Below are 16,050 nucleotides of genomic sequence, written 5' to 3'. Positions count from 1 at the left end.
CACAATGGTGGATTGCCTACGCGTACGGAGCGCCACCCTGACAGCCCCACCGTTCCTCATACATTTATTTTGTATGGCAGCGACTTTGGCAAACCATGAGCGTGGAATGGTCTATGGGAAGTTCTGGAAGCGATAGAAGATCCGGGGCAGTGACACCATCTTGAAAATAGCGGAGCACCCATACAGGGAGTGAAGGCCATATAGCGGTTTCACTGCTGAGGCCAGATAGTAGTGGAGTAATATTGCGCGCCCAGGAGACTTTCAGACACAGGGAGATATATATGCCAAGATATTTGAAGCCATCTGTCGCCCGGTAGAGTTGTGAAGCTCAGGTATCGTGACCTTGATGCCCGCACATCTAGCGCATTTTACATTATCACTGTCTATTGCTGATTTAGTTCGCCGTTTTAGTGGCATATCGTCAATGCCTTGCACTGAGGCGATGTAAAATACAGCGATAGACGGCGATAATCTGCATTAGCGAGGGAAATCCAAAGATAATGTACCTGCGCTACAGAAAAGCTTGCTGATAGGGGAGTGTGGATTTCACCTGACAATTCACCTCCCATTGTGTAAATAGCTAAGCCAGGTTTCAATCAGGTGTTAGAATCCTGCAATAACCGTGGCTTGCGCTGCTTTTTTATCATTTCGCAGGTCCGTGGCCACATTGTAAATAGTGCGATGTTGGGTTTCCGAATGTTTGGTGAGGAACGCCCACTTTGCATGCCATTAGTAATATATTTCGCCGACATGCAAAGTGAGAAGAAAACCAGCTGTTATCACAAGGAAACTCGCGCTAACGCTTGCTAGCAAATCCTTGTTAATGATGCGATAATAAAATTGCCACTTTTTCGGCGCTATGTGCCAAAAAAGCAGCAATAGATCTCTTGATAATATGCCCCTGAGTGATATTGGCAGCTTTGGAAGCATTGAAAATTTTACACCATAGTTTATCGTATTGCTGAACAGATAGCAATATAGAAAGGCCCTTTTCCCTTAACAATTCAAAAGAGGATTTGAGTCTTCCTTGAATAGGAGTGGATAATATATAGGAGCCTCAAATCGGCAGCGCCCACCGGCGCAGCCGATTTGAGGCGCTGACGCCGGCACGCAGAGGATAGCCGCCGCCATCTTAGGGGAAGGCAGGGTAGCGGTCCAGCTCTTGGACGCCTCCCGCCCTCCCTCGTTACTTAAGGGCTCATTTCCTGCCTGCTTGTAGACTATTGCTTACTTTCCCCTGAGGCGGAAGCCGGGGGCGCTCTTTACTTTCCCTCCATGTTACTCAGTGCACGTTTGGCTGGTAATTACTTTTAAAAGCTGTATATATTTGAATTGTGCTGTTTTAATTTACCTAGTGAATCGATCCTTGCATGTGAGATTAACATCGCCTCAAGGGTCCCCACACTCTATTGCCCACCGGCGCAGCCTATTTGAGGCGCTGACGCCGGCACGCAGAGGATAGCCGCCGCCATCTTAGGGAAAGGCAGGGTAGCGGTCCAGCTCTTGGACGCCTCCCACCCTCCTCTCTATGTATAAAAATAGATGGACTTCTCGTCCGCGCAGCGGGCGGGCGCAGCGGGCGGGCGCAGCGGGCGTGCCTAAGGCAAGCCCGTCTGCGCCCGTCCGCGCCTGGCCCGTGCCCAGGCCCAGTCCCCCTGTCTGTCGCTCTGAGGTCAGTCCTATTTGCTGGTCTAGAGAGCAGCTCCTTCAGTTGAGATCAGGTACGTGTATGCCGACCTCCCGCTGTTCTCCGTGCAATCTAGAGGGTCGCCCTTTTAAATGCCCACACTGTGATCTGGTACTTCCCCCATTGAGAAAACGTGCCCCTCTACTTTCCAACTTGGCCAAGCGTTCTATTCACCCTCTGACGCTGAGGGCTGGCTTGGTCAACTGCCGCTCTCTCCCTCGCCATGCTAGCGAGATTTGGACATCACTTGTCTCTCATGCTTCGGATATCCTGTTTCTCACTGAGTCCTGGATAAAAGACACTTCCAAACCTGATATCCATCTAGCTACCCCACCTGGCTATCTCTTGATGGGCATTAATCGAGAGGGTGGTAAAACTGGGGGAGGTCTTGCTATTATATTGAAATCTCATCTTTGTTTAACTATCAGGAAACTTACGAATATAGGGCTGATTGAAGCCATGTACTTCACCATTTCAGACTCGGCTCCTGTTATTCTGGCTGGTATTTTAGTGTATAACCCCCCCAACGCTTCAGCCCCCTCCTTAATGCTATTAGTACACCTGATAGCGGATCTTTCCCTTAAACATCTGCACTTTATAGTGCTTGGTGATTTCAATCTACATGCTGAAAACTCTTCTTGCTCTCAGGCTACTCAACTATTAGACACTTTGCAGGGCCTGAATCTGATCCAATTAGTGCACTTGTGCTATCCCAATCGGTCAGATCCTTGCGGTCGAACAACCTACGTCTCCTTACTGTTCCTCGCTTCCGCCGCTCCAGAATGGGCGGTAGAGCATTCACTGTAATGACTGCTAAACTCTGGAACAGCCTCCCACTAGATCTTAGGTTTATTCCCTCTGAATCTCTCTTTCGTAGCAAATTGAAAACTTGGTTGTTCTCCATCTCTTAAAATTGCTTCTCTTTCCAGGTCTGCAGTCTATAGCGCCTGGACACCCCCTTTGGGGGTGGCCGTGCGCTTTACAAGCTTCATAAATAAATAAATAAAAACCTATGTATAAGAGAGGCTATAAGAATGGAATCATAAGTAATATCGTATAATGGTGTCAAAGGAGTAAACAGAATGGAATCAGGAGTAAAGTTGTTGTTTAATAAAAAGGATAATAATTGGGTATATTGATGTAAACAGGAGCTGGGTAAGTCTAAACATTCTTGTAATTGAGCAAAAGGTACAATAGAATTGAATAGAATGATGAACATATTAAATGCCATTTTCTTTTCTATGCTTGAAATAAAATGATTTATTGCGAAACTTAATAAACGTATTATACCAAATAGAAGATGCGAAAAGAGATTGCTAAAAAATCAGAACCTTGGGTAAATAATGTATCCCTCAAATGTTGAAAATTTTCTAAATTGGGATTTTACTAGATATAAATGTACAGTTAGACATAAAGATAACATCATGAAAAGAAAAATCATGTAGTAAAGAACAATAAAAAACAATCCATCATGATGTAGGGGAGTCTTTATACTTTTTAGTCAAAGCAACAATTGACGTATTAAAAAAGCAGTATGATATAACTTGAAATTAGGGAAAAGTACATCACCTTCAGTGTTAGGTTGAATTTAAGCATGGGCGAATTTTGCGAATCTCGCGTTCGCGAATTTTGCGGATTTGCGAACTCGCAATCCGCAAAATCCGCGAATTCTCGCGATTTTTTTTTTTGTGTTCGCGCGGGTTTCTGCCAGTTCGCGAGGGTTTTGTACAATTTCGCAAACGCGAACTTACCTGTCGAGTCGCAAGTTTTGCGAACTTGTTGTTTCTACGTGTCCAGCCTGTTTGGGACACTCTTCTTCATCACTGCCACTCTATGTCACCACTGCCACTCTCTGACTACTCATGCCACCCTCTGGCCCACCCATGCCACCCTCTGTTTCATCACAGCACCCTCTGGTTGTCCAGTCAGTGTACATTATTGTGGCAAAGCAAAGCACACCTTCCCTGCCTCAAGTGACCTGAATTAATTTGGGGCTGATTAATGTGTCACAGAATATTTTTTTAGCTGGCACCTGCTTCCTTAGTGCTTCCTGATTAGTGATCTTTTGCACTTGCTAAGTGCTTTCATTGTTGCAAAATTAGTTACAACACCTGCCCTGCCCCAACTGACAATAATGAATTAGGGGCTGATTAATGGATTTGAACTTCCAGCCTGGCTCCTGCTTGTCTCCCTTAGCTGTAATTCAGGACCTTTGTGGCATATGTGTAACTATTCTGAGGTTCAGAGCAGGGTCACATAATAGTTGCATGTAGGCAACTGAACTCTGGAGGGGCCCCTCAGGAAGCACTACAGGAAATGGCTACTAATGATGAGCCTGAACTTTTGAACCTGGTAAGTAGTTTCAGTTTTGCTAAGATCGTATTTCTGCAATTTAGCGCTTATTCGCGGGGCGCGAAGTTGTACTGGGAAGCCGCGAACTCACGCGAACAGTGCGAGCAAGCCATAAAATCCGCTGCTCGCGGATTTGCGGATTTTGCAGGAGATTCGCGAATCTCGCGGATTGCAAATTTACCGAAAATCCGCAAAATCCGCGAGCGAAACGGATTTTCTGCCCATACTTAGTTGAATTGAGTTAGATAAGGCAATACAACACATTTATTATTCAAGAGAAATTTGGTGCAAATAGAATTAATTTGGGAGAAGTAATACTTGGGAATTTTGAAAGGTAGCATAAAGAATAGAAAAAGTACATGCAGTACGATCATCATTTTAATGATATCTAATCTACCACACCAGCATAGATGAAGAGTAGACCAGGTAAAAAGTAGGGTTTGGATTTTAAATTTTAGAGTATTAAAATTATAAGTAAGTATATTAAAAATAGTGGGAGAGAACCAGACACTGAAGTATTTAATCTTGGAAGGACACCGTGCAAAGTTAGTATTGTGAAACATGTACTGATAGCATGAGGATTTTAATGGCAACATCTCAGGGACCTGGTCCATTGCAGCATTTTCAGCCGAATAAGCTGGATCCGTGGGGGAATTATACCACCACTCGTTTATTACCAGGATGTGAGACGCTACGTAATAGGCATAAATATCTGCTGTGGCAATCCCTCCACAATGGTGGATTGCCTACGCGTACGGAGCGCCACCCTGACAGCCCCACCGTTCCTCATACATTTATTTTGTATGGCAGCGACTTTGGCAAACCATGAGCGTGGAATGGTCTATGGGAAGTTCTGGAAGCGATAGAAGATCCGGGGCAGTGACACCATCTTGAAAATAGCGGAGCACCCATACAGGGAGTGAAGGCCATATAGCGGTTTCACTGCTGAGGCCAGATAGTAGTGGAGTAATATTGCGCGCCCAGGAGACTTTCAGACACAGGGAGATATATATGCCAAGATATTTGAAGCCATCTGTCGCCCGGTAGAGTTGTGAAGCTCAGGTATCGTGACCTTGATGCCCGCACATCTAGCGCATTTTACATTATCACTGTCTATTGCTGATTTAGTTCGCCGTTTTAGTGGCATATCGTCAATGCCTTGCACTGAGGCGATGTAAAATACAGCGATAGACGGCGATAATCTGCATTAGCGAGGGAAATCCAAAGATAATGTACCTGCGCTACAGAAAAGCTTGCTGATAGGGGAGTGTGGATTTCACCTGACAATTCACCTCCCATTGTGTAGATAGCTAAGCCAGGTTTCAATCAGGTGTTAGAATCCTGCAATAACCGTGGCTTGCGCTGCTTTTTTATCATTTCGCAGGTCCGTGGCCACATTGTAAATAGTGCGATGTTGGGTTTCCGAATGTTTGGTGAGGAACGCCCACTTTGCATGCCATTAGTAATATATTTCGCCGACATGCAAAGTGAGAAGAAAACCAGCTGTTATCACAAGGAAACTCGCGCTAACGCTTGCTAGCAAATCCTTGTTAATGATGCGATAATAAAATTGCCACTTTTTCGGCGCTATGTGCCAAAAAAGCAGCAATAGATCTCTTGATAATATGCCCCTGAGTGATATTGGCAGCTTTGGAAGCATTGAAAATTTTACACCATAGTTTATCGTATTGCTGAACAGATAGCAATATAGAAAGGCCCTTTTCCCTTAACAATTCAAAAGAGGATTTGAGTCTTCCTTGAATAGGAGTGGATAATATATAGGAGCCTCAAATCGGCAGCGCCCACCGGCGCAGCCGATTTGAGGCGCTGACGCCGGCACGCAGAGGATAGCCGCCGCCATCTTAGGGGAAGGCAGGGTAGCGGTCCAGCTCTTGGACGCCTCCCTCCCTCCCTCGTTACTTAAGGGCTCATTTCCTGCCTGCTTGTAGACTATTGCTTACTTTCCCCTGAGGCGGAAGCCGGGGGCGCTCTTTACTTTCCCTCCATGTTACTCAGTGCACGTTTGGCTGGTAATTACTTTTAAAAGCTGTATATATTTGAATTGTGCTGTTTTAATTTACCTAGTGAATCGATCCTTGCATGTGAGATTAACATCGCCTCAAGGGTCCCCACACTCTATTGCCCACCGGCGCAGCCGATTTGAGACGCTGATGCCGGCACGCAGAGGATAGCCGCCGCCATCTTAGGGGAAGGCAGGGTAGCGGTCCAGCTCTTGGACGCCTCCCGCACTCCCTCGTTACTTAAGGGCTCATTTCCTGCCTGCTTGTAGACTATTGCTTACTTTCCCCTGAGGCGGAAGCCGGGGGCGCTCTTTACTTTCCCTCCATGTTACTCAGTGCACGTTTGGCTGGTAATTACTTTTAAAAGCTGTATATATTTGAATTGTGCTGTTTTAATTTACCTAGTTAATTGATCCTTGCATGTGAGATTAACATCGCCTCAAGGGTCCCCACACTCTATTGCCCACCGGCGCAGCCGATTTGAGGCACTGACGCCTGCACGCAGAGGTTAGCCTCCATCTTAGGGGAAGGCAGGGAAGCGGTCCAGCTCTTGGACGCCTCCCACCCTCCTCTCTATGTATAAAAATAGATGGACTTCTCGTCCGCGCAGCGGGCGGGCGCAGCGGGCGCGCCTAAGGCAAGCCTGTCTGCGCCCGTCCGCGCCTGGCCCATGCCCAGGCCCAGTCCCCCTGTCTGTCGCTCTGAGGTCAGTCCTATTTGCTGGTCTAGAGAGCAGCTCCTTCAGTTGAGTTTAGGTACGTGTATGCCGACCTCCCGCTGTTCTCCGTGCAATCTAGAGGGTCGCCCTTTTAAATGCCCACACTGTGATCTGGTACTTCCCCCATTGGGAAAACGTGCCCCTCTACTTTCCAACTTGGCCAAGCGTTCTATTCACCCTCTGACGCTGAGGGCTGGCTTGGTCAACTGCCGCTCTCTCCCTCGCCATGCTAGCGAGATTTGGACATTACTTGTCTCTCATGCTACGGATATCCTGTTTCTCACTGAGTCCTGGATAAAAGACACTTCCAAACCTGATATCCATCTAGCTACTCCCCCTGGCTATCTCTTGATGGGTATTAATCGAGAGTGTGGTAAAACTGGGGGAGGTCTTGCTATTATATTGAAATCTCATCTTCGTTTGACTATCAGGAAACTTACGAATATAGGGCTGATTGAAGCCATGTACTTCACCATTTCAGACTCGGCTCCTGTTATTCTGGTTGGTATTTTAGTGTATAACCCCCCCAACGCTTCAGCCCCCTCCTTAATGCTATTAGTACACCTGATAGCGGATCTTTCCCTTAAACATCTGCACTTTATAGTGCTTGGTGATTTCAATCTACATGCTGAAAACTCTTCTTGCTCTCAGGCTACTCAACTATTAGACACTTTGCAGGGCCTGAATCTGATCCAATTAGTGCACTTGTGCTATCCCAATCGGTCAGATCCTTGCGGTCGAACAACCTACGTCTCCTTACTGTTCCTCGCTTCCGCCGCTCCAGAATGGGCGGTAGAGCATTCACTGTAATGACTGCTAAACTCTGGAACAGCCTCCCACTAGATGTTAGGTTTATTCCCTCTGAATCTCTCTTTCGTAGCAAATTGAAAACTTGGTTGTTCTCCATCTCTTAAAATTGCTTCTCTTTCCAAGTCTGCAGTCTATAGCGCCGGGACACCCCCTTTGGGGGTGGCCGTGCGCTTTACAAGCTTCATAAATAAATAATAAATAAATAAATAAAAACCTATGTATAAGAGAGGCTATAAGAATGGAATCATAAGTAATATCGTATAATGGTGTCAAAGGAGTAAACAGAATGGAATCAGGAGTAAAGTTGTTGTTTAATAAAAAGGATAATAATTGGGTATATTGATGTAAACAGGAGCTGAGTAAGTCTAAACATTCTTGTAATTGAGCAAAAGGTACAATAGAATTGAATAGAATGATGAACATATTAAATGCCATTTTCTTTTCTATGCTTGAAATAAAATGATTTATTGCGAAACTTAATAAACCTATTATACCAAATAGAAGATGCGAAAAGAGATTGCTAAAAAATCAGAACCTTGGGTAAATAATGTATCCCTCAAATGTTGAAAATTTTCTAAATTGGGATTTTACTAGATATAAATGTACAGTTAGACATAAAGATAACATCATGAAAAGAAAAATCATGTAGTAAAGAACAATAAAAAACAATCCATCATGATGTAGGGGAGTCTTTATACTTTTTAGTCAAAGCAACAATTGACGTATTAAAAAAGCAGTATGATATAACTTGAAATTAGGGAAAAGTACATCACCTTCAGTGTTAGGTTGAATTGAGTTAGATAAGGCAATACAACACATTTATTATTCAAGAGAAATTTGGTGCAAATAGAATTAATTTGGGAGAAGTAATACTTGGGAATTTTTAAAGGTAGCATAAAGAATAGAAAAAGGACATGCAGTACGATCATCATTTTAATGATATCTAATCTACCACACCAGCATAGATGAAGAGTAGACCAGGTAAAAAGTAGGGTTTGGATTTTAAATTTTAGAGTATTAAAATTATAAGTAAGTATATTAAAAATAGTGGGAGAGAACCAGACACTGAAGTATTTAATCTTGGAAGGACACCGTGCAAAGTTAGTATTGTGAAACATGTACTGATAGCATGAGGATTTTAATGGCAACATCTCAGGGACCTGGTCCATTGCAGCATTTTCAGCCGAATGAGCTGGATCCGTGGGGGAATTATACCACCACTCGTTTATTACCAGGATGTGAGACGCTACGTAATAGGCATAAATATCTGCTGTGGCAATCCCTCCACAATTGTGGATTGCCTACGCGTACGGAGCGCCACCCTGACAGCCCCACCGTTCCTCATACATTTATTTTGTATGGCAGCGACTTTGGCAAACCATGAGCGTGGAATGGTCTATGGGAAGTTCTGGAAGCGATAGAAGATCCGGGGCAGTGACACCATCTTGAAAATAGCGGAGCACCCATACAGGGAGTGAAGGCCATATAGCGGTTTCACTGCTGAGGCCAGATAGTAGTGGAGTAATATTGCGCGCCCAGGAGACTTTCAGACACAGGGAGATATATATGCCAAGATATTTGAAGCCATCTGTCGCCCGGTAGAGTTGTGAAGCTCAGGTGTCGTGACCTTGATGCCCACACATCTAGCGCAATTTACATTATCACTGTCTATTGCTGATATTAAATGCCATTTTCTTTTCTATGCTTGAAATAAAATGATGTATTGCGAAACTTAATAAACGTATTATACCAAATAGAAGATGCGAAATGAGATTGCTAAAAAATCAGAACCTTGGGTAAATAATGTATCCCTCAAATGTTGAAAATTTTCTAAATTGGGATTTTACTAGATTTAAATGTACAGTTAGACATAAAGATAACATCATGAAAAGAAAAATCATGTAGTAAAGAACAATAAAAAACAATCCATCATGATGTAGGGGAGTAGTCAAAGCAACAATTGACGTATTAAAAAAGCAGTATGATATAACTTGAAATTAGGGAAAAGTACATCACCTTCAGTGTTAGGTTGAATTGAGTTAGATAAGGCAATACAACACATTTATTATTCAAGAGAAATTTGGTGCAAATAGAATTAATTTGGGAGAAGTAATACTTGGGAATTTTGAAAGGTAGCATAAAGAATAGAAAAAGGACATGCAGTACGATCATCATTTTAATGATATCTAATCTACCACACCAGCATAAATGAAGAGTAGACCGGGTAAAAAGTAGTGTTTGGATTTTAAATTTTAGAGTATTAAAATTATAAGTAAGTATATTACAAATAGTGGGAGAGAACCAGACACTGAAGTATTTAATCTTGGAAGGACACCGTGCAAAGTTAGTATTGTGAAACATGTACTGATAGCATGAGGATTTTAATGGCAACAAGAGTAATATTGCGTGCCCAGGAGACTTTCAGACACAGGGAGATATATATGCCAAGATATTTGAAGCCATCTGTCGCCCGGTAGAGTGCCTAATAAATGAGTTTCCTCCAAGAGTAGGATGTCAGCCCCATATCTTTTTTGCTTGCTGTAAAATTGCCTGTGTTTCACTTTGTTGAGGAGACCCCTGATATTCCCAGACACTACTGTTAGATCCCCAATGATAGTAGCATCACCTGACATTATCACCTCTTGAAATTAAAGAGAGAAGAGCACGGAGATCATGGCCTGTCTGCGAGAATAAACATAAAAACTCTAATATATCAAAACTAAATTTCCCTAAGACCCCACCACACCCCACCCAACACTGCCAAAAGATAGGAGTATCTGTCACGGTGTGTGGAATAGGAGACCCCAACGGGGGGATCCCCCATACCCACACCAAAGGATCCCTTCCCACCCCACAACCATACACAACAAGGGGCACAATAGGTTTGTGGCTATGCAGTCCCATGGTTATACCCCATGCCCACCCAGAGGAGACGAATGTTATCGAAGTTCTATACAGACTAACTTGCAGTTTGAGCACTTATATGGCTCTGGGACTGTCAAGGTGGCCACTCCGGACTCGCCAACATCCTGCTTGATCCAGAGCCACGTTGTTTCTTGGATTTGTTTCGCCGTGGCCGTTGACTGTGTGAGCTGTAGGAGGAATCCAAATCAACCACAGGTGGAGAGTTCAGCCAAAGTTGAAGGCGCTTATCTGTCCATGTGAAAACGGCCTCGGGAGGATCAAAAAAGAAAGATTTGGAGTTATAGATCACGTGCATCCTGGCTGGATACAACAGCATATATTGTAAGTTCAGCTCGCGCAGTCTGTGCTTCGCAGCAGTGAAGGATTGGCGTTGTTGCTGGACCTGGCATGTGTAATCCGAGAATACCACAATGAATGAAACGAGAGTCAATTTGAAAGCCATCTTTGTGAGTTCTGGCGAATTGTAAGACTGCATCTCTATTGGCATAGTTCAAGATATTGGTGATGACTGGCCTGGGGGCCGCACCAGGGGTAGGTTTTTGCATCAAGGCTTGGTGGGCCCACTCCACTATGAATGTCGAGGATAGGAGATCATTTGCCATGATATCTGTGAGCCACTTGGCAATGAAGTTAGCCATTGAAACACCCTTGCATCCCTCTGGCAGGCCCACAAAGTGTAAATTGTTTCGCCTCGCACAACCCTCCACATCCTCCACCTGGAGGCCAGCTCCTGCGACACCGCCGTGAGCTTGTAAATTTTTTTTTGAAGGGTGGACACCGTGCCCTCCACCGTCGAGACTCGAATTTCAGCGTCAGTGATGTGGTCCACAGCCTTGCGGAGATCTTGACGTAAAAAGAAGTCCTCAGACCCCACTGCTCCTATCTTGGCATCCAGGGTGTCTCAGGCATGATTGATTGCTGCCCGGAGGGCCGCGTTATCTGGAGCCGCGCCGCCCCCATCCCTGCCCATGGCCTCCCAGTGGGCACTGTGAATTGATTGATGGTGCCCTGTTTGGGACCTGCACCCCAGGGACTGTCCTTGCCCATCTATCGAGGTAGCCCTGGACACGGGGAAAAGGAGAACTGCGGTGCAGAATTTGGCATGGGTCCCAAGACTGGTAATTCCAACGTTGGAGAAGATCAGCAAGCTTTTCAGGTGTGCCCACCCAGGCCGCCCAACAACACCACCGAGGCACGGAGGGCCCCCAGTCAAGACACGGCATAGACAATCTCAATGGGGTCTCAACAGGCTGGCGACCCTATACAACATCTGCCCTATCCGGATCACATCTATGGTGGTAGCGGCGCTCTGGGACTCGTCCTCAATAGGGCCCAAAGGCATCTGGACATCGCTGGAGCGGCAGACAGCGCAACATCACCAGCGCAGCCACTCAGCCAGGGGAAAGGCAAGGGGAGGGTAGCAGCAGCAGCGAGGAGTAATGCAGGGGTCAGCTCCGATTCGACTCCCACCTTGTGTGTCCATTGGTGTCTCATGCTCTCCAATCACCCCTCAGTGGTGGCGCCTCCCCACACCAGATCAGATTAGCCCAGCGAGTTGCAGGCACCAGTGCTTCCCGATGGTGTAGTATGGATAAGTGTGGGCTATGTCCTTCGCAAGCTGTGTCGTGTTCTCGGCCAACTGTGTCGTAAAATGGCGACTCGTGAGGGGGAAGGGGTGGCAGCCCCACTCCCCCACCAAGTCGGAAGCCCCCAGGTGTCTTGCGGTGCAATGCTGAGAACGGAGGCAAACCCCACCGCCGGCCCCCACACCAAGGCGCCTCACTCATCAATGGGAGGGGGGAAGCTTCAAAATGCAGGCAGCAGTATCCCTGGCCGATTCAGGCATGGGCCCCGTACTTGTCACCCAAGGCCTCACATGTGGTCCCGACGCTTCTTCCGGGGTGTATAGTCGAGCTGGGCCTCCAGGAACTGTACGCACTCCCCAAGCGGGTCTGACCGGGCCCAGCGTCACTGACAGCACCGGCCGGATCCCCACGATGCAGGCAGGCAGATTGATGGATCACGGCGATCGCTGTAAGCTGGCCCAGACACGCCTCCAGTCATGCGGGTGAACTCAATGGCGGATCTCAAGGCAGGGGGATGGGACAGTGGCGCCCCCACCCCGGGTCCAAGACCAGTCTCGGTTCTTACAGGTGGCCCCGGCAGCCGCCGGTGCGCTCCGCCAGCACCTCTCCGGCTCGCAGAGCCAAACCCGCTTCGAAGATCACAGCGCAGCAGCCTGGCCGGGCCGTTGGGAGAAGATCCAGCCCACGCCTCTCCAGAGCTCTTCTTGCTAACAATCACCACTCTGGCACAGCGACCCCAGATAGGAGCAGAGCACGATATTTCCTGACAGTCAGGGCATCGGCCCCTGCATTTTTTAACTCCTCTGAGCAGGATTTCTGTAGGATATCGGTGGATTTTCGGCATGGGTGGACGGAGCCCGATCAGGCTGCTTCCGACACAATGGCTACCCAAGCCACGCCCCAACCAATGGAGCGATTTAAACATAAATTGCCAATGTATACGATCAAATGCTTTTTCTGCATTAAGGGATAAGGCAGCAAGAGGGGAGGGGTATTTGTTCCTGTATGCAAGAATGTTAGAGAACATGCTAGCATTATCAGAAGCTAGTCTACCCATAATAAAACCAGATTGAGCAGATTTAAAAAGAAGGGGGATAACATCTTCCAACCGAGAGGCTAGAATTTCAGCAAACAATGTACAGTATTAGTTAATTAACAAAATTGGACGGTAGATTTTAAAGAGGACATGATCCTTATCTAGTTTAGGAATAATAACAACAAGGGCATCTAAAAAGATCCATCAGGTTTAGAGTTCAATAAAAAGAGTTAAAAAGTTCAAGTAATTTAGGAGCAAAAAGAGGAAAAAGAAGATATTAGTTCAATAGAAAGATCATCCACCCACGTTTTTAAAGTAGGTGTTATAGAATAGTAGCACTACATACACACCCCTAATTTTTTAATCTTTGCGCCATCTCCTTTAGAATAAAATACATTATTGAGAGATGGAGGGAATTTTAAACTGTCTTGATTCACATACTCACCATTCCTGATCACTACTGCAATCACCAGTAGGTCACACTCCAGGTTGAGGATAGCACCTGAAAAGACCCAATGGTGATGCTTTTCACGTAGGTACACTAGCGGATAATCAAGATATACGGCCACTGTACCACAAACATGAATGAGGGTTTTTTAAGAAGGCCAACACGCCAGACCCTGGTAATTATGCGGATACAAGTGATCCATTCTCTTGTGATAAACCTGGTAGATTAAATGGCCTGTCCTGTCCTGTTTCTGGTTGAAACATTGTCCAGAGAGCTTTTTGATACTAGGAGTACTTCTGTCACTCATACTTCCGTTTATCCCATGTATCTTAAGCTGAGGCACAGCTCCAGCAGATTCCCTATCATGACGCAGGACTCTGGCACATGGGTGACTTGGCCTTTGTAGCAGGCTTACATCAGCAAAGAACAACAGGATTGAGCCATCCAGGACCACTGAATCCAAGCCAAGTATTGTAGACCTTTCAGATGAGCTGGCAGCCTTACATGACGTCTACCCCGTGACACATGTTCCAGAGAGGTCTTTCTCCACGTGTCCGCCCCATGACGCACTGTCCAAACTTAGCCTTCGACCCAGTGATCAGATCAGGCCACAGGGTATGCAGAAACGTGGTCAGCATCTGTCCAGAGTGTTTTTGCGCATGACGGAGACCACAACGCCTCCACTGTGTTCTTCGGAAGGCGGAACGGGGGAACAAGCAGGACACCATTGTTGAAATAAAACTCTAAGAAGCTTAGGGTGATTATCTGCAAGAAATTTGCAATGAACACAAAGGTGCCCTGATAATCCTAGAAAGCTATATTTTTAGGCAGAACTTTGTTTTAATTTAATGGTGATGGCCTGCTTGTTCCAGAACTAAATGATTATTTTATGCATTAAAAGGCCATTCTGTTTGTGGTCTCCACTGCCTAAATGTTCAGTTGTATTATTTGTATTGGGGTACGTGTGACAAGCATTTGTGTACTAAAACATATAGCGAGAGCAATTCCAATGTGTTCAAATCTGTATATTCCAGGTCATAGAGGAAAGTTTTTAAAAATCTTTCCTTAGGTCAAGGCTGGCCAAGGTCCAAAAAGTGTTATTTTTGCCGTCGTGAGAAGATGGTCAGGTTCTGCTGATGAGAACTAGTTGAACTGTGTGGACCTTGGTCGTTTTTTGTCAACTGTGCTCACGATAAAGCTGTGGTCTTTAGTTAGCCGCTTGTATTTGTTGTATTGTAAGGGATATGGTGTACTTCTTCATAATAAATGCCCAAGGGGAGACACTGACTTGATTCTTTCTCTTTCTGTTAGTACAATACAATTCTGTTTTAATATTGGTCGGACATTTTGGAGAAACCTGGGGGCATATTATAAACAAATAGCCATATTTATTGCTAAGTAGGCTATGCGACAATTTTTTTATCGCCGCGCATCGCCGGAATTTATCGCAGAGATAGCGTGCTATTAGCAACGTTTTTCTCTGAAGCAATAACATTTCCAGCGATAGCAGCGAAATGCATGAATATTGCTGAGAATACAGAGATATTCACGCATTAACGCCAAAAGGGGCTTAGACATAATATCCACCTCCCACTGGATATAATGGTTAAGACCTGGTCTGAGCAGGTGTTAGGTTTTGCAGATATTCGCGCTTAGCGCGAATATTTCCATCGCTCCGCCTGTGTTGATAAAAGGCGATAGCGATGTTAGCAACTGTTTTTAGTCACTAACAGGTTGGGTACGCCCACTTTGCATGCCATTAGCGATAAATATCGCTGACATGCAAAGCGGGCCCCAAAACGCTTGCTATCGCCAAAAAAGCTGTCGCTAACTGCTGTTAGCGACAGCTTGCTAATAGGGTGATGAAATTATCGCCGCTTAGCGGCCGAAAACGGCCGCTAAAGCGGCGATCATTTCATTTCGCCCGCCTTGATAATATGCCCCCTGGTACGATCTCAAAAATTGCTTGTTTTGATCCTGACTTGAATCAGTCTATTGTATAGCACAAGTTAAGCGTCAACATTTTTTTCTCGTTCATTTGTACTGTTCAGATTATTTATAGAAAAGAGCTGGATAGTTACTTACCTTTCCAGCAGCTCGACAATGGTGATAGGAGGGGTACATGTTTGAAGACATGTCGTCTCGGGTCCCCAGCCTTCAGCTAGATTCATTCCAAATGATGTGTATGCCATTCATCAAATATTTACAAGGTGTGTTTGTGTGTGTCCCTTCTGGTTATAGAATGTGCATTTCACACTGCTCCAAGCTAGTCGGTTTTGCATTGTTGTATATTCTAGACTCTGAGGAGTGCATGCATAGCTGCCCAGCTCTCGGTCAGCCCTGGACCAGCTCTGTGCATTCCGGGCAGGCTGATGAGTAAGTAGCTGAAGGTAGCCATATACTCCCTCCCATCCCATTAAATCAAAGCGCCCTTCACTGGGTTGATTGTTCTATTCACACTGCCTTG

This window comes from Lissotriton vulgaris, chromosome 2_1 (genome assembly GCF_964263255.1).
Source record: "Lissotriton vulgaris chromosome 2_1, aLisVul1.2, whole genome shotgun sequence".
NCBI classification, from domain to species: domain Eukaryota; kingdom Metazoa; phylum Chordata; class Amphibia; order Caudata; family Salamandridae; genus Lissotriton; species Lissotriton vulgaris.
Note: the sequence above shows the minus strand (reverse complement) of the source record.